This window comes from Carettochelys insculpta, chromosome 1 (assembly GCF_033958435.1).
Source record: "Carettochelys insculpta isolate YL-2023 chromosome 1, ASM3395843v1, whole genome shotgun sequence".
In the NCBI taxonomy this organism is placed as follows: Eukaryota; Metazoa; Chordata; order Testudines; family Carettochelyidae; genus Carettochelys; species Carettochelys insculpta.
In genome coordinates, this window is record NC_134137.1 from 169,362,015 (window position 1) to 169,385,857 (window position 23,843).

The window sequence follows — 23,843 nt, forward strand, 5'->3', positions numbered from 1 at the left end:
TGTACATAGTTTGTCTTGTTCATAATATTAATAATAATAATAATAATAAGAGTTCCAGTAAAGATGTCTGAGTTGACAAACAACTGTCTGCTTTTATTTTTACAAGAAAAGTTGGGGGGGGTGCTCTTGGGTGCTCTGTGGTGTGGGCATAGGGGCAGGGAGTGTTGTGAAGGATGGGGGGGGGTGCAGTGGGGGGCCTGCCAGCGTTCATCCCGCAACCTCATCGAACTGGGCCCGCAGTGCCTCCCGGACCAGGGTCCCTTCGACGTCCACCTGGAGACTGGAGGCAGCGGGTGGCTGCACATCGGCCCTGCCGGCCTCCACAGCCCAGCCCTGAAAGAAGGCCTCCCCCTTGCTCTTCACCAGGTTGTGTAGGGCGCTGCATGCACCCACAATCTGGGGGATGTTGGTGGGGCCCGCATCAAGGTGGGTGAGGAGACACCTCCAGCACCCTTTGAGGCAGCCAAATGTGCGCTCCACCACCTGGCGCGCGTGGTTCAGGCGCTGGTTGAAGCGCTCCTGGCTGGCAGACAGATGGCCCGTGTACGGGTGCATGAGCCAGGGCCGGAGGGGGTATGCCACATCTGTGATGACACAGAGGGACATGGTGGTGTCCCCCACAGGGATCTCCTGCTGGGGGATGTAGGTCCCCGCCTCCAGCCGGCGGCACAGGCCCAAGTTCCGGAATACCCGCGTGTTGTGGGTGCTGCCAGGCCAGCCCACATAAATGTCCAGGAAACGGCCCCGGCTCTCCACCAAGGCCTGGAGGACCACTGAGTGGTAGCCCTTCCTGTTTAAGTAGCATCCTCCATTGTGCTCCGGGGCACGGATGGGGATGTGAGTCCCATCCAGAGCCCCGAAGCAACTGGGGAAGCCCAGGGTGGCAAACCCCGCGATGGCGGCATCCAGGTCCCCAGGCCGCACGAGCCTGTGGAGGAGCAGGGCATTGATGGCGCGGAGAACCTGCAGGGGAAGCACACGGGAGAGCACCAAAGAGGGGTGTGCAGAGTGTGTGTGGCCCTCCCCTGCCAGGGCTCCCCTCCCCTCCCATCCCCTGCCAGGGCCCCCCTCCCCTCCCCTCCCCTCCCCTGCCAGGGCCCCCCCTCCTCTCCCCTCCCCTCCCCTCCCCTCCCCTGCCAAGGCTGCCTCCCCCTCCCCCCCGTGGGTCCTCTTACCTCCATGAGGGCAGCCCCGACAGTGGCCTTGCCGACGCCAAACTGCTGCCCCACAGATCAGTAGCTGTCTGGAGTGGCCAGCTTCCAGACAGCGATGCCGACCCGTTTCTCCACGCTGAGGGCACGCCACATGGCGGTGTCCTGGTGCCTGAGTGCGGGGGTGAGCCACTGGCATAGCTCCAGAAATGTCTGCCGGCTCATACGAAAGTTCCGGAGCCAGCGGTCGTCGTCCCACTCTCCGAGCACCAGCCGCTCCCACCAGTCGGTGCTCGTGGGGTAGCTCCACAGCCAGCGGCGTATGAGGCGGGGGGTGGGGCGGGGTGCTGCAGGGTTTGGGGGTTGCGTCCTCCTCCCCTGCGGGCAGCTCCTCCTCTGTGGCAAGGAGGTGCTCAGCTGCCTCCTGCAGGGCATGGAGCAGGGCGAGCACTGCTCCTGCAGGGGCAGCTGTGTGGACCTCTGGCTGCTGCTGCTGCTGCCGCTGCTGCTGGGGGTCCATGATTGCATCGTTCGAGGTGTGCGTGCCTATGGCTCTGCAGACTGCGTGCTGTGCAGGCTGCGTGTGTCTAGGAGGGGCCCTTTAAGGGAGCGGCTAGCTGTTGCCCCGGAAGCGCTAGTTCGCCCTGTGACCCTGTCTGCAGCTGTTCCTGGCACCCTTATTTCGATGTGTGCTACTTTGGTGTGTAGATGTTTCCTCGCAGCGCCTATTTCGTTGTGGTGCTGCGCAATGTCGACATTGAACATCGATGTTGCCAGCCCTGGAGGACGTGTAGACATTATTCATCGAAATAGCCTATTTCGATGTTGCTATATCAAAATAAGCTACTTCGATGTAGCGTTCACGTGTAGACGTAGCTAAAGAGAGTTATAGGAGCAGGCAGAGCAAACCCCGGCCTGCTGGCTGGTGGTGGTGAGCCCCAGAGTAGGTTGGGGGGAGCATACAAAGCAGCTGGGAGTGCAGGAAAGGGAGAGAGACAGAGAGAGGAAGGGCATGGAAGGCTCTCTGCCTGTCTAGCTGGGCAACCAGAGGGGTTACTGTGATCAACTGTGCATAGAGGCTATGTCTACACGTGAAGCCAACATCGAAATAGGCTATTTCGATGAATAACGTCTACACGTCCTCCAGGGCTGGCAACGTCGACGTTCAACTTCGACGTTGCGCGGCACCACATCGAAATAGGCACTGCGAGGGTACGTCTACATGCCAAAGTAGCACACATCGAAATAAGGGTGCCAGGCACAGCTGCAGACAGGGTCACAGGGAGGACTCAACAGCAAGCCGCTCCCTTAAAGGGCCCCTCCCAGACACAGTTGCACTAAACAACACAAGATACACAGAGCCGACAACTGGTTGCAGACCCTGTGCCTGCAGCATGGATCCCCAGCTGCCGCAGAAGCAGCCAGAAGCCCTGGGCTAAGGGCTGCTGCCCATGGTGACCATAGAGCCCCGCAGGGGCTGGAGAGAGAGCATCTCTCAACCCCCCAGCTGATGGCCGCCATGGAGGACCCAGGAATTTCGACGTTGCGGGACGCAGATGGTCTACACGGTCCCTACTTCCACGTTGAACGTCGAAGTAGGGCGCTATTCCAATCCCCTCATGAGGTTAGCGACTTCGACGTCTCGCTGCCTAATGTCGAAGTTAACTTCGAAATAGCGCCCGACGCGTGTAGCCGCGATGGGCGCTATTTCGAAGTTAGTGCCGCTACTTCGAAGTAGCGTGCACGTGTAGACACAGCTAGAAGGTGGTAAGACTTTCACACATAATAAAAGCATGTGTGCCAGGAACTGGAGTGGTCCCTGCTTTGTTAATGGATAGGGACCTGGGGCCCAGGAGCGAAGAGTTACATCACATATTGGCTCTTCCTGCTTCTGCTATAGCACAGTTACTCCCAGCAACCTACCGTGAAGATCCACCCGCCTGCTAAGTGCATTTACATTGTACGGCTATAGGCTAGCTGTGTCTTATAATGGGACATAGCTGGAATGCTCTTAAAAACCCTTGGGTAGAGAGTTTCTTAGGGGGATCTTAATCTAACTCTGGCCCTGTGTTCACACATGCAATAGCTATGTGCCAGTCACCATGGAAGGGCTGTTTCTGTAGGCTGAAAATGATGAACCTCTTCTTCAAATAAAGGTTGCATATTTTATACGGTATGGGACCTGCCAATTTACAGTGGTCTTATTATCTGAAGAGTAATGCTTTAGGCATTGAGGTCATGATACTAAAGAAAGGAAAATGTTTAAATATCCTAAATTTTCTCAGCTGGCTTATCTTCAGCTCCCACCTTCATTGTGCGAAAAAGCAAAGCCAAAGAGATTACTCAGGCCTGTTTCCCATGAGCAGCTGTGGCCTCCAAAGAAAAAGCAGAAATAATTCAATGTAACATACATGACAAATCATGTTGCTTGAGCTTTGAATGTGTAATACTTGTTATGATTATTATTTATTTGTATTGCAGTCACATCTGTGGGCCCAAGCTTCACTGGAGAAAGTGCTGCACCCAATGTATAATAGAAAGACAATACCTGTCCCAAAGAGTATTCAGCCTAAGGCACCAGCCATGTAAACACTACACACACACATTCAGCATTGTTCAGTCATAGGCATTTTTCTTCTGTCATATTTACACAAACCCCTGTCAGAGACAGTGCCGGGTGCTGCCACGAGGGCAGGGGACTGGACTTGATGACCTCTGGAGCTGCCTTCCAGTTCTAGTATTCTAAGATTACAGCTGAGTATGGGCAAAAGCCTTTGCAGAATCAGAGCCCGGGCACTTGCAGCGAACTGTCCAGGACCAATCCTGACTTTGTATGCATAATCTATGTGAGCGACAAACACTTAAGAAAAATTGCAAAGTGCTTTAACAGAGTCTGTGAGCACAAAACATGCTGAATTCACCATGGTTATTTGTCAGTGCCAATGGATTCTGTGTTTAAAAGAACAGTGTCCATGTAGCTCTTACACCCATCCCTTTAAAAAGCAATATGCATGAACTGAGTTGATCTGATCAGGTGTGTAAAATGCTCGTCAGCACATAATCATACCTAAACTGTACTGTTATTTCAGTGCCACCCTGGGGCTCTGAGTGTTTCTGTATGAAGAAGAAAAATCGATCTCCTGTGGTTAAAGAAATTTCCTACAAATTCCTGGGGGGGGTTTTGGATGAAAGAGCCATAAAGGAGAGACCAAACAACACCTAGAAGACACATAAAACAGCACAGTAATAATCAGTCAGCACAGGTTCTCCATGCATAATTTTTTTTCTCTTTCTGTTCTGGTAGGGTTATTATAGCTCTCTGTATTCCACTCCCATCAAGTTGGAAACAGATAAAGCCATTATCATATTCAAATTTTAATACGTATTCCACGATTTTATCTGAAAGTACATCAGCCCTTTATGAAATTAATATATATGGTTGGAATATTAATGATGGGTTTCAAATAATATGTTCAGACTCTTATTTAAAAATATTTAGAATTTACTGCTATGATTCTTGCTGGTTTTTATTTATAACCTCCTGTCTGAACAACATGAGGGGATTTATTGTAAGTGCAATTTATTAAATGTTACATCTGGTCTGAAAATATTTTTTTCTCTGTGTAAAAAGTCAATTTATCATCAATAATAAAAGATCACAAACTAAAAACTTCCAGGAAAAAGCTAAAAATATTTTCAGCTGGAAATGTTTCATTTGCCAATGGAAAAATTGAAAATTCTGAAGACATCAAATGCTCGTTTAATTTAAAGCCCAGTTCTCCAGGGAAAAAAGCAGGATGGAACACTTTTGACTAAACATTTCTTTCACCAGGTCAGATTTGCAAGCATTCAGCACCCTCATCTAGAATAAGATTTTCCATTGAGCCTAGCTCCTGGTTAGTCAATAATTAAAGGTCAGATTTTTAAAAAAAATTAGCATCCAACATGAACTCTTTTGAGAAGCAGGCCATGGTTATGCATTCTGAGTTCTTTTGAAATTTAGGGGGGAGATGTCCAGTTACTATCAACATGCTGATAAGCATAGATTGCTACCAAATAGCATTGTTACCCAATGACTGAAAATCCTTTCTAAGTTTTGAATTGTCCAGCTGCCTTGATGGAGTACATTAAGGCCTTGACATTGCAAGAGGTAATGTATGAAAAACTTTACACCTGTGAGTAATTCTTGTAATAGGCCCCACTCCAGCAAACAGTTACAAATTTAGCGTTGCACATGTGAGAAGTCATACAACAGTTTTGCAGTCCCAGGAGTACTTGTGTGTGAATTCCTCGTGGTCCCAAGTGTTTGCAGGGTCACAGCCTAATCCTGTAACTTCCTGACTAAATGAAGTGGGTGGACAAGAGAAGGGGAGAAAGGATATAACGGGAGCAGAAGAGATCAGTACAATGGTACAAGCGAAAACATTGAACTGTATGGCATAGATGGACGTAATCAATAAATACCCATTTGTTTTAGTGACAAGGGATGAGCGAACATGTTGAAATAAAATAAAACTAACCTGGACCTTTATCGGAATCAACGCCAAGCTGAATCTCTTTGTATGTTGGCTGGTTGTATACATATCTGTATCTTTTCCACTTTGTTTTTTCTGTTTCCTGACCTCTGCTTCCAGGTTCCAGCTAGACCTGGAAGCATAAGAGAAAAAATACTATCCTAGAGTGAACCAAACATCTCTCATCAGAGAAAGTGGCAGGGCAGGTTTGACTGAGATTTGGATAATGTGTATGATGTTCAGATAAACACTCGTTCTGCTGTAATAATCCAAAGTGAAACTTCCAACTGGCCTTTATGGCTTGTGGATGGTTAAATTGTACTCTTTGCCATGTTTTTTCAACACAAAACATTTCTTCACCTTGCTCCCAAAAATAATCTCTGAAACCTGGTCATTTCACTGTCTTTGTTTCTTTTCCCTTGTGCCTTGAAATAACTTGCAAGAAGGTCATCTCTACACTTTTGTGTGAAAGGGATCCTTTCCTTTAATCTGGCTATGATTCAAATCCGTTGTAATGGCTGCTTTTGATGCGCTATGTATTTTCCAGGAATAATCTACCCAGCCATACCCCTAGCAGGGACTTTCTATAATGCTGCACATCTTCCCCCTCCCCTCACTTTCTCCTAGGAACAGCTAAAATAGGCATAACTTTAAAATGATTTCTCAAATCTCTCCTTTTTGCCATGCTAGGCCATAATTCTTATCCCTCATAAAAATCCTGACTTTGTCCTGTAGTAGTTGAAAATATTTTCTGCTCTGAAGCTGGATACAGGATATTTACTTTCCAGCTCCTGTGTGTGAGTTTCTGAAATGATAAGATACTGTGCCCATAAGCAATGCATCTGACCCCAATTCTACAGTACCATTTATTACATTTATCTCATTGCTGTTTGTGTGGAGCTCTGCAGCTGAAATTGCTGTGGACTTTTTACTGCCAGAGCAGCTTTTATTTAACCATTACAACACTAGAAGTGTGTCTGCAGAGATTTGTCTTGGAAAATAGTTTGGAAAATCATCCATCAATATAGACCATCCCAAATCCTCTCTTAATAATATGATTAGTGTTCCCTCAAGCCATTGGAACATTTTTACCCAGACTTCTCTGAGCATGGCATTATATGTGCACAGGCTGTGACCCTCACATCATGCTTGTCTTGTTTCCTCCTCAAGTTTTTCTGGCTGTTCCACAGAAAACCCAGCCAGATCATTTCTTACTATGGTAAATTAAGGCAATTGAAGCCTCCAGCAGATCTTTGTATAATATGTGTAGTCTTGGCAAAATAAGGCTAAGAGTCATTTTATGTCAGCTGCAAGGTTTGATGGAATAGAGAGTTATTGTCTCTTGATAGATTGGATGACAGAGGACATTTTTTCTGCAGAGTGGTATTCCTATTAGGAAAGGGCTCTTTGGAAGGCAAGGGCCCAGGAGTAAAGTAGCAACATAGCACTGCTGTGGCTGTAGCTGAGGCTAGTTGTATTGTGCAAGTGGATAGTATAAAGGCTAGGAAAATGTTGTGCCAGCTCTGGGGGGAAGGCTCAGAAAATGCTGGAACTGATTTTTCAATAATGCAAACTCTTTCTTTCCTCCCATTTCTATTCAGAATTATGGCTGCTCTTTTTTGTATCTTAACCTCCTGATAAACTTCTTGGCTGTGTTGACATTTACATCTCCGAAGAACACTGAGATTCCACTTGAATGGATGCTGTGTACTGTGTTAGCTGTATGAATTCTGCATTAATCCATTTACCTAAAATGCTTCCTAATCACACAGCATACAACGCAGGAGCTGTTTGATGACTGACTCAAAGGAAGAAATTTCAGTGCTTAGCTGTTGCAAAGTATTGGTTAGTGGAGTTGGATGGGACTTTTTCAACAAAGCTTTTCTGTTGTTGAGAAATCCCAGTTCATTCAAATCAAAACTTGTTGCAGAAATGATTTGGTTTTGATTAAACGTTCATTGGGAAGGCTTCTTGTGTCCAGTATGGGCTTTCTTGCCAGATCAAAAGGACATAGCTCCAACTCCCCTAATATAGCCAGTACACAAAAGGGGTTGCTAGTGCTCTCACCTAGTATGTGGGAAACCCAGGCTCAAGTCACTACTCTCAAGCAGGTGGAACAGGGACATGAACTTGAGTCATCTCACATATCTCAGGTGAGTGTCTAAAATGTTAGGTTACTGGCGATTCCGGGCTGAGTCACTCTCCTGGTGTGTGTACACTGCAGTTAGACACCTGTGGCTGGCCATGACAGCTGGCTTGTAAGGCTCAGGTTAAGGGGCTGTTTAATTGCAGAGAAGATGTTTGGGCTTAGACTGCAGCCTAAGCTCTGAGACTCTCCCACTTTGCAGGATCCTAGAGCTGAGCTCCAGACTGAGACTCAACATCTATTCTGAAATTAAACAAATCCTTAGCGTGAGTCCTGTGAGTCCAAGTCACAGACCAGCAGTGGTTGCCCAAGCGCAGTGTAGAATTTGGGTAACCACATTGCCCTATGGCAAATATGGGACACCGGCCTCCAGGGATGGGGGAATGCTGTTCCCTGTCAGTGAGGCACCAGGGATGGGGGCTGTGCAGCCTCCTGATGAGGAGGAGTGGAGGATGGGGGCTCCACAACCTCCCAGATGTGAGGCTCCAGTGAATGAAGAGGCTGCGCCGTGGCAATGGGGGCTGCCTCCAAGGGGTGCCAGGGAATGGGGCAGCCACCCAGCAGAGAAGCTGTCTGGCAGCAGGGGCTGCCACCTTAAGACACTGGGTGCCAGGGAACAGGAGCCTCACAGAATACCGGACAATTAGCCCATTTTCTTACAATAGTCGGGATGCCTGTGAGACAGCTTAAATAAGGGACTGTCCAGGGAAAAACAGGATGGATGGTCACCCTCCTGCAGACACGCCTTCCTCTCCCTTTGATGCAGAATGAAACAGAATGCTGAAACCTTAGAATGTTTGCAAAATGGAATCCTAATTTTCTAGTCAGTCTTGCTGGTTATACATGACAGTCCTATGTCTGAAGCGGTCTCTACTCCACTACATGGTTGGATTTTCAAAGGAGCCTAAAGCTGCGTCTACACGTGCACGCTACTTCGAAGTAGCGGCACTAACTTCGAAATAGCGCCCGTCACATCTACACGCGTCGGGCGCTATTTCGAAGTTGAAATCGACGTTAGGCGGCGAGACGTCGAAGTCGCTAACCCCATGAGGGGATGGGAATAGTGCCCTACTTCGACGTTCAACATCGAAGTAGGGACGTGTAGACGATCCGCGTCCCGCAACATCGAAATAGCGGGGTCCTCCATGGCGGCCATCAGCTGGGGGGTTGAGAGATACTCTCTCTTCAGCCCTTGCGGGGCTCTGTGGTCACCGTGGGCAGCAGCCCTTAGCTCAGGGCTTCTGGCTGCTGCTGCTGCAGCTGGGGGTCCGTGCTGCATATACAGGGTCTGCAACTAGTTGTTGGCTCTGTGTATCTTGCACTGTTTAATGAAAGTGTGTCTGGGAGGGGCCCTTTAAGGGAGCGACTTGCTGTTGAGTCCGCCCCGTGACCCTGTCTGCAGCTGTGCCTGGCTCCCTTATTTCGATGTGTGCTACTTTGGCGTGTAGACGTTCCCTCGCTGTGCCTATTTCGATGTTGGGCTGAGCAACGTCGAAGTTGAACATCGACGTTGCCAGCCCTGGAGGACGTGTAGACGTTATTCATCGAAATAGCCTATTTCGATGTCGCAACATCGAAATAAGCTATTTCGAAGTTGGGTGCACGTGTAGATGTAGCCTAAGGGAGTTAGGTGCTCAACTTCCATTGGAAATTGAAGTCCACGCTCTTGTCCTCAGAACTGACCATTTTAGTGCTCCAAACCTACAAGAAATTAAGAAAATTTCTCCAGCCAAAGGTGACAGTAAATATGGCATCATGGAGTTCCATACTTATTCTCCTTCCAGATCAGTTCTGCTCAGTGTACATGTAACGGAAGGAAGGTTTTAACCCTGGAAATTCAACCTTACACCCAAAGATCAGATCTTAGTTTATGATCTGCAGTTAGACTAGCAGCTCTTTCTGTCTCATTTGTGTTAACCCAGGACAGCAAACAGGAGTAAGGTGTAAGAAAGAAAACATACTTCATCAACAGATATTACCCTGAACACTCAGAAGTAGCAGATTAGTTGAATGAAGAGGCACCATTATAGTAAACCATCCCGTTATGGCAGGGGGGTTGCATTCCTGAAAGTCCCATGTAACTCAAATTTTCACAAAAGTTGTGTGGGGAGACAGGAGCCAGGCTGCAGCCTGGCTCCTGGCTCCCCTCCACTTGCAGAGCCAGAAAACTGATCAGGGCAGCAGCTTTGGTCAGGTTCATGGCTTCAGCCAGTGGAGGGGAGCCAGGTACCAGGCTTCTGGCTCCCCTACATTCCTTGGAGTCAGAAAACTAACCAGGGCTGCTGCTGTGGTCAGTTTCATGTCTCTGCAAGCAGAGGGGAGCTGAGAGCCAGGCTGCTGCTTGGTTCCCAGCTCCCCACCACTTTTGGAACTCAGGAAACTGACCAACCCACCAGGCTGCTCCTCCCTGTCTTCCCCCAGCGGTGCTGCTGTCAGACTGGCAGCTGCACGGCTAGGGGAAAGCAGGGAGAAAGGGCTCGTAGGGTGAAAGTGTCATGGTAGCTACATTGTATTTGGGTATTAATAAAGCATCAGATTGCTATGTCTCGCAATTTTTTACTGAACAAATTATTTCAAATTGAATTGGATGTGAACACTTTTATATTGCTTGACAAATGTCAAAATGACTTCTTTAATGTTAGTGATCCAGCTCAGAGAAAGTAAAAGAAAGCTCAAATAGAAGCATGCATGATCAGAAAGAAAATGTTATGCTCCTTGCAGCAGCTTCTCAACCCTAATGACAATCTCTTACAACCTACAGGTTCCCCCAGCAAGTTAAAGCTGTTATAAGTTGCCATAGTAGCTATATAGAGTTAGAACTCGAAGAGCATCTCTGTCTACCAGAGATTGCTATGGCAAGAAGTGATGACTAACACAGATCATCTGCTTGCTTTGCAGTATTTATACCGTTTGCTGAATTATAATGCTAATATTATGACACCATACTTTAATATGAAAAATGAGCACTTCTGCTAGTTCTTACCTACACCATCATCTTTTACACTGGTAAACCATACAATAGAAACACTACAGAACCATTTCTGACAATTTATGGTGCCATTTCTCTCTTTATTTCAGTGTATAATTGATAGTTTAAAATGATGTTTAAAATGCAACATTTGTTTAAATGTTATGGACTAGATGAGATTCTCTACCCTTCACAAGTGCACAAGGATGCTCTGTAGTGGGAGATGGGGGAAGACACAAGGAACTGGTTCAGGTTCCCATATTCTGGGTACCTCAGTCCCAGAATACGCTAGTGATGCTGAATACGCTAGTGATGGGGCAATGACGCAGCCTTGCTTGACTCACATTTTGACCTCAAAGTGGTCACTTTGGTATCTGCTGTTGCTCAATATTGTGGCAGTCATGTTATGAAGCAGCCTTAAAATGCTAATGAATTTTCTGGGACGGCCGATCTTCGACAGGATGGTCCACAGGGCACTATGACATACTGAGTCGAATGTTTTGGTCAGGTCGATGGAACTCATATGTAAGCTTGGTTGCGTTGACAACATTTGTCTCACAGTTGCTGGGCAGTGAAGATCACGTCTGCTGTTCCTCAGAATGGTCTGAAGCCACTCTGGGATTCTGGGAGAACTACTTCTGAGAGTGACAGGAGTCAGTTTGCAAGGATTCAAGCTAAGATTTTCCCTGCTGTTGCTAGGAAAGAAATACCATGATAGTGTCTAGACTGACTTGTTGCCCCTCCTGCAGAGATTGACAATCAGTGTGTCTCTGAAATCTTGTGGCACCTGCTCCCTATGCCCGATCTTGAGGATCAGGAAGTGAAGCTGTTTGTGGAGCTCTGGCCCACCTTCTTTGAAGAGTCTGGTGGGGATTCCATCTAGTCCAGTTGTCTTGCTACACTTCAATGCTTTGATGGAAGCTTGGACCTCACTCAGGGTAGGAAGTGTTGGAAGTGTCGTCTCTAGGCCGTTGCTGAGGAATTAGGTCACGAGATTGTAGGATCATGGTGGAGCTTATTATAGTACTCGCTCAGTGAGAAACAATGGCTCCATTGTCTTTCAAGAGTTGGGTACCATCCTTTGATCTCAGGGCACTGATTTCATGGTTTCTTGGTCCATAAACAGCTTTTGTAGCATTAAAGAAACCTCTTGTATTGTTGGTGTCTGCAAGATGCCAGAGTTCTCACACCTTGTCAGTCCACCACTGCATTTTCAGAGTCCTTGCTGTACGTTGCACTTCTGCCTTGGCCTGGGCATGCACTTCTCTCTTCGTCATGCAACTGATGTCGCTTTGCCAGGACCTAAAGGCTTCCTTTTTGCCTCAATCATGCATTCAATTTCCACATCATTCTCATGAAACCAGTCCTAATGCTTCCTAGTCTGGTAGCCAATGGTTTCTCCACAAGCTCCAATGATGTAATTTTTCAATTGACACCAGTGTTTTTCCACATCTTCAGGGTGTACTGTCGGCAGCTTCCTTTGAAGCACTGTCTGCAAGTTACTTCATCTGAAGGGGCCCTTCAAGCCTAGTACATTGATCTTTCGTTGGATCTCTTTCCTCTGACTCCTCCATTCGGTGAAAATCCTAATCACTATTGTGGATCGAATAAGGCAGTGATCAGTCAAGCAGTCATCAGCACTAGTCACTGTGTGTGTGAGAAGGACATCATGTCAGTCCCGAGCGCAGACGATGACATAGTCTATGAAGTGCCAGTCCTTCAATCAAGGATGTTGCCATGAGGTCTTAAATTTGTTTTTCTGGAGAAATAGAGTGTTTGTGATGACTAGCTTGTGTTCTGCATATTATGTAAAGAGGAGCACAGCATTGGAGTTGCTCTTGCTGACTCCTTCTTTCCCAATATTGGTTTGCCAGAGATCTGTGTCTCTTCCGACCCTGGTACTGAAATCTCTTAAGAGAATAATCTTGTCTTCTTTGGGTATGTGTTTCAGGATTGTGTCCAGTAGGGTATAGAACTTCTCCTTTACATCATCTTTGGCGCTAGAGTCAGTGCATAAGCATGGATGACAGTTGCCTTTTGGTTTTTGGCAAGGTTCAGGCAGGCAGACGGTCATGAGACACTTATTGTTGCCAACAGGGACTCCAGGTGGGATATTTGTCAGTTCATTCTTGATGGCAAATCCTACTCCAGGAATTCATTGTTCTTCTTTTAGGGTTCCTTTCCAGAAGAATGTGTACCCTCCACCTTCTTCTCTTAGCTGTCCTTCTTCTGGTCTACGTGTTTCTTCCAGGGCAGTGATATCAATGTTGAATCATTGCAGCTTTTGGGTGATAGTTTCCATGTATATTTTGGGTCACTCACTGTCTGGGTTGTCCATTAGAGGCTGAATATTCCATGTTCCAAAGTTTACTGTTTGATTTCAACCTCATGGAGGTGAGCTTACTGGATGCAGTTATCCAGTCAGGGGGACTGAAGTAGAGTATGTTTAGGGCACCTTTTCTAGCCTCCTCCCCATGTGGGGTGAGCAGAGTGGATCCTAAATAGGGCTGCTCAGTCATGGATGCAGCAGCCAGACCATTCTACTACCCCAGTCCTCGAAATGGAACAACTGATAGGTCCCTCCACCACCTACATGCTGGTTCATGACTAAAAGCTTCCAGATTTCACAATCCTGCTTCTGTCACTATTCGCCATTTGCCATAGGACTCACATTTAGGAGAGTAGTACTCAGAGGACGATGCCTGTGCATGACTTCTTTTAATGTGGGAGGACTGTTGCACTGCAGTCATCACACGGTTCTTGACAGATAGAAGACTCAGGTCCAATAGCATGGAATCCACAACAACTGGGAGTCTCCTGTCTATTGCAGCCTTCATCCTCCTTCACAGCCATTGTTGCATTACCCTTGCAATCCTCCGCTTGTTCTGCCGTGGAGGACTTTTAAGATCATTCTTTGTCTGGACCATCCCCCTTGATCTTGCCACCATGGGTGACCCTGCTGGGAGCATGAGAATCCCTGTGGCATTGCTCTTCAGTTCATTGGAACACAAAAGCCCACTCACCACCACAAGGTGACAATGGGGAAAGTAAGAGCTAGCCTTTAACTCCTATAGTTGCAGGTTCAATCCCATCTGTTGACAACATGAGTTTTTCGGGGGTTACGAAAAAAGCTAGCTAGTATGCTGCAGTCACACTTCTAACAAAAAGTGTAAATACACCCTTGCACACTGTGAAAGGCTACTTACGGATCTCTCCACAGCATCCTTGGCCCTGATCCTACACTAAAGCTTTAAATCACAGCAGTGACATTCACACTCAAAGCCCAGTCCCAAGGTTATCAGAAAAGGATGTCAGGGATCTATTCACTGCCTAGGAAAGATGGTTAACCTTGCAGCAAAAAATCAGACTGGCTGTTTATCCATTTTCTTCTTCCTTGTCCTTCTCTGAAACTGGAGAAAATTTAAAAAGTGGCAATTTGTCAGTATTTTACATATTGGGTACCATTCCAAAGTGATAATCATCTGCAAGCAACTTCTGTGCTGGAAATGAAAATCTGAAATATTTACAGACAGACACAGGAAGAGATGAAAAATCATCCCTAAAAAAAGGAACATATTTTTTTAAAAATACGAAGCAATATGTGAGACGTGGAGGAGTCTGGGCTGAGTTTGGTAAATTTATTTGATTTACTTTTTATTTGTGAAATATTAGTGAGAACACTCAGAAAAATATTCATTGTTCACAACTATTCAATGAATGGTTTATGCAAACCTGTTTCAGGTTATGGACAGTTCCTGATTTACCTGCAACAGAATTTGCTAGTCACAATTCTCTAGGAACCCAAGGTTTTTTGTTTTTGTTTTTTATTTCAGAGATTGGCTCACTCTCAGGTGGGCAAATACTTTCAAGAAAGCCAGGCAAAGTCTTCTGCTTTGAATATTCACTACATTGTCTTTAGCACAACTTTTTCTCTTCACACAAACCTTTTTCTGCGCAAGCATTACCTCACGGGAATGCTCTAAGAAAGTGTAGAGGTTGCAGATGCTCTTATGCTAACTAAGATTTGTGACTATCTTATGCAGTGTTCAGCCAGCCTTAGTTCTGGGAGTAAGGAACAAGATGTGAATATTCTATCACCCTGTAGTGAACTTCCCAAGGTAATTAAAGTAAAAAAGAAACCTTTGCCCAGCTTTTACCTACAAATAGTAGTGACAACAGGAAATTTATGGAAAAAGGGGGAAATGGAAGAAACCAGCGTAGAAGTGAAACCATCTGTTACCTTCTTGATTTCAGTATAACCATAATGTGCCCAGGAAGACATGACACACGATATGATTACTAATATCGTGTTGCAGTATCATTAACTATAGGCTCCTACCAAGAGTGTTAGTAAAAGGCGTTATGGGAAACAAAAAGTTCCAGACTAGCTACTCTCAGGCCACCTGAGCAGCATAAAATCTTAAAGACCTTAGGGAAACTGGTCTGGCATTTTTATTTATTCTTAAAGCACATCATGCACCTTTTGGGATGTACTACAACCCACAGCAAATGCAGTAAGGCAGGGTCACAGCAAGCCTCCTCACTTTGCCCTTCGGGCTAGGGTGTGGGACCAGCACATGGTAGAAATTATATTCCCCTGTGTTCCAGAGAATTCTGGGAGCTGTCAGAGATGGTACAGACCCTCACCATCCCAATATGAAGCAATGCCGAATAGGCACAATAGAACAGGCTCGAACAAGGACTGCTCAAAAAGTAGTTTGAAAGATGATCTTTATCTGGTTGCTAATTTTGTGTGCCATATCCCCAGATTTGTCTAATGTCACTCGATATTACATAGCTTCTCCTTATCATAATTGCATTCTGACTGAAAGTGAAAGGTTATTTCTTTGAAGCCAGATTTGAAAAGCTGGTTGACCTAAGTCACAATTAATAAGATGCATTTGGGAAGAGCAGAAAGGGATTTTAAAAAAAAAATGGCTCTTGAAACAAAGCCTATAATAAGCTTTCAAAGGCACAATACCGCTTTAGAATGAGAGTCAGTTTTCTTCCCAGTTATGGCTGGATCACCAGATGAGTTGTATTGCTGGAGGACATCAACTGCCTACATGATTCTGCTGTGACCAAATCTCAGTCATTTATTACTGTCTTATATTCATCCCTGATTTCCTGTAACCAGAGAGGTACCTGAGTTAATCTGTAGCTTCATAAATAACAAGCAGTCTTCTAGCACGTTGGTTTTACCCACAAAAGCTCATTACCTAGTAAATAAATGTGTTCTTCTTTGAGGTGCTACAAGACTGCTTGCTATATCCTTTAAGCAGTAAGTGATCTCAAATCCCCGGTTTCTTGCTTTTTAAACCAATTTATGGACAGTACTCATTTTACTTTTAATTGCTTTGACAAAACAAGAGGTATTGTTGTTCCCTCTACTTTCTTTGATTATTTTGCTTTGAAATTGGAGAAAGAAGGAGTATGACTAGGGATATAAATGCAATTTCCCTGACGTCAATGTACAGCATTCTCAATTTTTAATACAACCACATTTCTATTAAAATAAAAGTATTTGTTTTGTGGAGTTCCCATTGATTTCAATGGATGTTAGGTATCTAAATACCTCTGGGGACATGTAACTCCCTGGGTAAAGCTGCCCTTGATATGCATGGTGGCTTCAGCAGTCACCTTTACGTACTGCTGCTTCATTTTCTCCCAGACACTGTGGAACCTTCCTATTTCCCTCTCGCTTTTTACTCTGCACTTTCTTGGCTTTCCCTCCATATGAAGAAGTGCAGACAAATCCCCTTAGGCCTCATCAGTGTCACTGGAGATAGGATAGGTGAGAGCAGTATGATGAGCCTGTCTTCCAGCCTTTATCCCCAGTGTAGAACATAGCCTTTTTGCCACAATCCCAGGGATCAAGAATCAAACTCTCCAGGGGTAACATGTTATCTGCTGCTACCCCACCATGCCAGGTCTTGGCAGTTATTTTCAAAGCTTTCCCATTAAATGTTGCTGTCCATTTCAGAAATTCTACTTTTACAGGTAACCAGGACATAAATATGAAATTGTGCTGCTTATAGATTATCCAGTTTTCTATAAATTCTGAAATGTGATTACAAATTTTATCATTATAATTATTCTAAATTTTCTCCTTTTGAATACTATTAAGTAGAAAATAAATGTATTTCTGAACATTCAATCTATCCAGAATAGTTAACCCTTTGAGGAACAATTACTTTTTGAATACTTCAAACTCCCTGAAATCCTATATATATTTGATTTAGGAAAGCAAATTATATCATTTATTATCATTTTGTGATACAGGATTCTGCTGTAATTTGAATATGTCTATGCTAACCACTGGCAATTGATTCACTAACACTTATATGTGTAGGACCATGCCTTATTATTTGAAACGCCAATATTTAAACAAAACTCTTTTTTAAAAAGTGACATCCCAGGAGCTCCCGAGAGATGCTCAGTTAAAAGAACATGACATAAGTAAAAAAAAGTTTCTTTCTTTTCGAATTTCTGTATTTAAGATGCCTTGAGTCTCCAATTTTTGGTCACCCAGAATCACAATGAGGTTGGAATAATAAAAAGGTAAATCTACATTGGTAAACAGGGGTGAAGAGATTTAGTGTTAAGTTTAAAAAGGATGTATCATTATAGTGTTTCTAGCTTTCCTTTCTAATAGGTTTGAGCTTAAAGGATATTCAGGAATGAATTAAATTATTTTTCAGAAGGAACTCTTTTAGAATTCTATTTGCTCTTCAGGTTTAAACTTTCTATTTAAATGGGCATTGATTTACATTGTCCCACATGAATATCAAAGAAAATTATTGGGAAAAGGTGAAATGAAAATTCAGCCAACAAAACATAAATTATGCTGAAAGTGAATCTGCTTTTATTTGCTTATTTTATAGAAATTGCGTGGGAATATGCCTAGAACTTTATCATACTTATAGATATATAAAATTTTATCATATAGAATCATAATTTATCAAATGCCTCAAAGACTTAAATGGACATTTCACCAAACAACTTAATAGTGTGTATGTGAAATATAAAAATAATTGCAGAAGTAACACTCAGGAACGTGAGTATTTTAACTGCTGAAGATTAAGAAGAGGTAAAGCAGAAGATAGCAGGGAGCCAAATTATAATTTTATTACATTTGGAAATTAAATAAAAATAAACAGGAAAGGGAAAAGTCAAAAGAATTGAATTTGAAGGGTCACTTTGATCAGATTAACCAGGGTGGAAGTGGCTCAAGGGACGGAACAATAAGCAGCCATTTGAGACACCTGGCCTTCCAAGCTACCTCACCGTTCTTGTCTTTAGGCAGACAAGGACAGATTGTTACAAAGTGGTGGAGTCTGCTCTGAAGTTTTTCACCTGCTAATGGGTGGAAAAGGTAATGTGCAGTCTTGGTACAATGTATTATATTTCCAGCTCTTACTCATAGTTGTCTCCTCTGAGGGAGACAAGCAGAATATAGGCAAAAACGTGAGTCTAGAATGAATGTGGTTCTCACTCAGACTGATGAAATATCCTGTATCCAACTTGAAGGGAGAGATCCCTTACATTCTATTTTAGCCAAGGTAGATAGGAAAAGGGAAATTGCAAGTCCCCTGGACAAGGAGGGAGTATAAGCTAGTGGACAGATACCCCAGTTGGGGAAGGTAAAATAAAGCCCTGAATTAGAGCTTGTTCTAAGGTCCTTACAGCAGGAGTGGCTTTATTAACCCAAAAGTATCCAAATCAGGACCAAAGTAGCTCAGAACATTTGGTCACAATCTTCAGAGGTCTTTACGTCTGTCAGAAAGAAAAGAGAAGACACTTTTCTCCTAAGTGCTTCCCCAGCAGCATCTTTCTGTGCAGTAGTGTGACCTCGTACCAGCTCACCCTTACAATTACCAGGGAGCCTGGGTTCTCCTTGTAACCCTTTACATGCCAAGACTAAGGAATGCCTTCATACCATGCCACAGGAAGTTACATGAAATGTCCCCTCCATAAGTGGACGTATGTGAAAAGTCTGCATGTACCAGTGAGTGTTTAAGCAATGGGAATTAAGGGAATTCATTAAAAGTCTCAAGATTATTTATGATAGCAATAGGGCTTGGCAGGACCAGGGGAAATAACAGTGAAGGGATATAAAAGATAATGAAAAAAATTAGTTTGATAAGGCTGTTAAATTAATAAACAGACTAGAACAAGCCAAAGAAATAAAGATAAACAGAAAGACATTCTTTAAATACATAAGAAGCCACAAGCAAGTAGTGTGTCATTAAGTGATGGCAGTTGGAAGGTATAGATGAAGCTGATATTGTTAAGAGCTTGGATATGCTTTTTGTCTGTGTTCACAACAGAAGCTGAAGGTCATTGAAGAGAATGAGATCTATTTTCCTGCGGGAGAAAGTAAAATGTTAAAAGGCTGTATGGTTACACTAGAACAGATAATTAGGCAACAAGGACTACTAAAGGTTGAAAAGACACTGGGCCCAAAAGGATTTCAGAGCGCACACACGCACACACACACACACACAAACAAGGCTAATGTCTTAAAACAAAAACAAGAGCTTATGGATTGGCAATAAGGGAGAGGATTTACTTATTGCCTGTAAGTCATTTGTGTGAACTGAGCCTCTTTTATACAAGGAGAAGTTTAACTGCAGAAGAAGGCATCACAGGCTGTGGAAACAGCAAGTAGCCTAGGTCAGTTATTGGTGGAATGGGGACACAATTTTGTAGATCACAGTTAAAACGTATGGCCACTATTTAGATTGGGTTGGGGGGTTAAGTTATGCAGGTAAAATATAGCGTAATCTGGGGGGTTTTTTTCCCCCTATTGTAAATACTAGTTAATCCTCTTGTGCCCTAGCTGGGGCCCTTTTGTAATCCTATAGTTGGGACATTTAATTATTGACTAATTCATTGGCAGGAGTGGCATCATCTAATAGCCTGAATGCCTTCTAGGAGTGAGGAGCCAGGTTGCCACCCCACCTTGCCCTGGGGCCCAGTGAGACTGTCAGCTCCACTGGTTGCAAAGCTGTTTCATTGCTGTGTAGACTTCTAGACTTGGGCTGGAGCCTGAGCTCTGGCACCCTTCTAAGCCAAGAGCTCTACATTGCAATGAAACAGCCCTGCTGCCAGAGCCTCATGAGCCCAGTCAGCTGCCATGCTCCAGCTATGGGTGTCTAATACCACTGAGTTAGGAGAGAGGTCCTGGAGGCCAAATTCAGGTGGCTAGGACAGAGCCTAAAGTCCAGAACCTCCATATTAGCACTTTGAAATGTTTCCAATTCTTCCTCCCTACAACATCATCTCAGCCACACATTGAGAACCCGTCATTCTGCCTGTCCACTCTCAGTATTTCTGCTTTTGAAATATCTTCAGATCAATGAATCTTTTCTGTTTGCAATAATTCCTCTCACTCTGGCAAATGATGGGCCTAATTCTGATTGTACATCGTTATCCAGTCATTTGACTATTCATTTCAGGGGTGCTACTTCCAATTAACATCAGTGCAAATGAGAACAGTATCTGGCCCAGAATCAATTAGCATTTTTCTAGAAAGATTGAAAGTTTGCATTTTTAGCACTATTTCTGATCTAGCTCGGTCCCTCAGTCTTCATCTCTACTCTTACTGGTGTTCTCAGCACTTCCCAGGTAAATCCACTCTGCAAGTTCAGGGTGAAGTGCACAGCAAAGATGAAAAAACAAAAAGCAGTCAAGTAGCACTTTAAAGACTAGCAAAATAGTTTATTAGGTGAGCTTTCGTGGGACAGACCCACTACCGGTCTGAAGAAGTGGGTCTGTCCCACGAAAGCTCACCTAATAAACTATTTTGCTAGTCTTTAAAGAGCTACTTGACTGCTTTTTGTTTTGATAGTGTATAGACTAGCACGGCTTCCTCTCTGTTACTATTCAGCAAAAATAATTTCACTTATCTCAATATAATGTTTTCCAAGATAATTACAAAAGAAGTTAAGAAAAAATGTACCCAACACCTATTCAGCAAATATTGACATCAATTTGTTATTTGAAAAAATGTAACATTCACTGAATAATATATTCATTACAAATTATTTGCCTAATTCCACAAGGAATACAATAGTACTAGAGACCTAAAATATGTTGATCCTGTGTTATATTTAGGTTCCATTTTTAAAGAGTTAAGAAATGATTAATAGTTGTTATAAGTACTTTAAAGACATGACTAGTAAATGAATGGAGATGAACTCATCAGAAGAAAGTGTTTCAAATGGCTCTAAGCCATGGATAGAAATTGCCTGTTGATTTTTTAGACTGGGGTGGCCAACCAGTTAGGAACTAAAAGCCATGGACAGAGCGCAAAGATCCATATGGATGGAGTGCAAAAAGCCTGTCTCTTGCTCGCTAGATGAGATAAGATAAGATAAGATAAGATGAGGCTCAATGTCCTACTCCTCCCCCAGAGCCAGTCAACCCCAACTTTCTGCTCTAACCCAATCCCCTCCCATCCTCCAGAGCTAGGCACCCTCCCTCCCCACTCTAACTCACTGCCCTCCCCCTCCCCCACAGCCAGGCATCCCCTGTCCCCTGCTCAAACTAGATGCTGTCAACTCACCAGAGCTGCCGCTACAGCCACTACCATGCACTTTCCCCACCAAGCTCTGGGGCCCATGTGCAGAGTGGTGGGTGGCACTCCCAGCGCATGGCTCTGAGCAAGAGCTGCATTTAGTTGCTCAAAGAGTGCAGGTTGGCCACACCTGTTTTAGCCGCTATAACAACTGAAGAACCATTAATTAAAACATCTATTAACCCTTTTTAAAATGGAACCCCAATACAAATTTTGGCCACTGCATTATTAAAAAAAATATTTCAGAGGTTTAAAATTGAAATGATTATTTTATGCATTCTTACATTAAATTTTCCACAAAGGATTTACTTTAATTTAAAATCCCACCAATTTAATTTAATTTAAAATTCCACCAATTTAAAATTATATTATGGCTAACCATTATTGTTTACAGTCAAGCTCTCAGGTATAATCACATTTGCTCTGATCCAACTGACAGAGACCAAAAACTACAAGAACTTTACCAAATATTCATAAACCTGAATTACCCACCAGGAGAAGCAAAAAAACAAATTGACAGGGCCAGACACATACCCAGAAACCATCTACTCCAAGATCAGCCCAAAAAAGCCAGGAACAGAACACCACTGGTCATCACCTACAGCCCCCAACTCAGACCACTGCAATGAATTATTAAAGACCTACAACCCATTCTTAATCAGGATGCCACACTCCAGAAGGCCCTGGGTGACATGCCTGTTCTCTCCTACAGACAACCTCCCAAACTCATGAGGATCCTCACTAACAGCCACAGTCTATACCCCGGGAATACCAGTCCTGGAACCTTTCCCTGCAACAAAGCCCGCTGCCAGCTTTGTCCACATATCTTCTCTGGAAATACCATCACTGGACCTAACCAGGTTACTCACAGAATCACGGGCACTTTCTCATGCTCCTCTACTAACATCATATATGCCATCATGTGCCAACAATGCCCAGATGCTTTGTATATTGGACAGACTTCTAACTCCGTTAGACAAAGGGTCAACGGGCACAAAACAGACATTAAAACACTCCAGATCCACAAACCAGTTAGTCAACATTTTAATGGAATGGGCCATTCTGTCAATGACCTCAAGGTATATGTGTTACTGAAGAGAAATTATCGCTCTTTTGTAGGAAGGGAAGCATTTATATTCAAATTCGGCACATTAACACATGGTTTAAATCGTGACGGGAACTTTCTGAGTCACTATAGGGGCTCGTCTGCATACTTAACTCAATTTAATTCTTTACCTTGCCCCCCACCCCTCCACTCTCTGATTTGCTCACCTTGATTCTCTTTTTCTGATTTGTCCTCCTTGCTTACTGGTTTTGGTTCTCTGTGTCTTAAATATTGAGTCTGTTCTGGTCTGGCTGTGGTCTGAAGAAGTGGGTCTGTCCCACGAAAGCTCACCTAATAAACTATTTTGCTATCTTTGAAGTGCTACTTGACTGCTTTTTGTTTTGATAGTGTATAGACTAGCACGGCTTCCTCTCTGTTACCATTTTCTGACTGCTAGACTTGCTGAGTTCTGACTAATCAACCTAATTCTCAGGAAGAGCATTTGATGACACAGTTGCACTGCCTACCAGGATGTATCATACATGTAAGTAGGGTATTGCAAATCTATTTACGATCTCTGTTTAATTTACATGATATCCTAAACTTTATTCTCTTTTGCTAGAACATACCTGAATTTGTTTTCACTGATTCCTTTGGCATAAACTTTTTTTTTTGACACAGAGTAGATTCCTCTATATACGTGCCCGTATCAATGTATTCTTTGTCCCAAAGGCTACATCTAGAGAGTTTTGTTGACAAAACCTTTGTCAAACAAACTCATGGAGCGTCCACCCTAAAAATGCACTCTGGCAACAGTAACTTGACAGAATGTGGCACTATTGTCAACAGACTTCTGCCTCTCCCCCACAAGGCAGAATGCCTTTCTCAACAGAATCTGTCAACAAAAAAGCCATGTTGACCTTCCAGGGGACACTCTGTTGACAGACAGGGCTTCTGGGTCACCAGGCAGCCCTGTCTGTTGTACTTCTGGTTGGCCATTCTGTCAAGAGAGCAGCCAGGCAGTGCATGGTCGCAATCTATTGACAGAAGTTTTGTCAGAAGATATCTTCCAACAGAAACATCTGTTGACAGATCGCTGTAGTGTAGATGTAGCCAAATACTTCATAGTGACTGGGACACAGTTACTGATGGAAATTGGTAAAATCCAGGAGTAATTTAAGATCAGAGCTGGGCACCTGGTAACAAACTTTGTAATGCACATGTTCACAAACTCCAATTTGTGCTTAGATCTTATCATACTTGATCCTTTTTGTTGTTGCTGTTGTTGTTTGCTTTCCCATGAACATTCATGTAATTGGCTTCTGCTCATGGAAAAGGGAGATACATCAGCAGAATACTAGACCATTTGCCCACAAAAGCTTATGCTCCAAAATATCTGTTAGTCTATAAGGTGCCATAGGACTTCTTCTTGTTCTC

General features: G+C 44.0%; 1 long non-coding RNA gene across 3 annotated transcripts in view; it reads right to left on the reverse strand.

Moving 5' to 3' along the window:
* Positions 1-23,843, reverse strand: part of LOC142006888 (uncharacterized) — a 157,783-nt gene that overhangs the window by 61,517 nt on the left and 72,423 nt on the right. For all 3 annotated transcript variants that reach the window (XR_012643844.1, XR_012643845.1, XR_012643846.1), the window contains exon 3: positions 5,672-5,798. This is a non-coding gene — a long non-coding RNA (uncharacterized LOC142006888). The remainder of the gene's footprint in view (positions 1-5,671; positions 5,799-23,843) is intronic.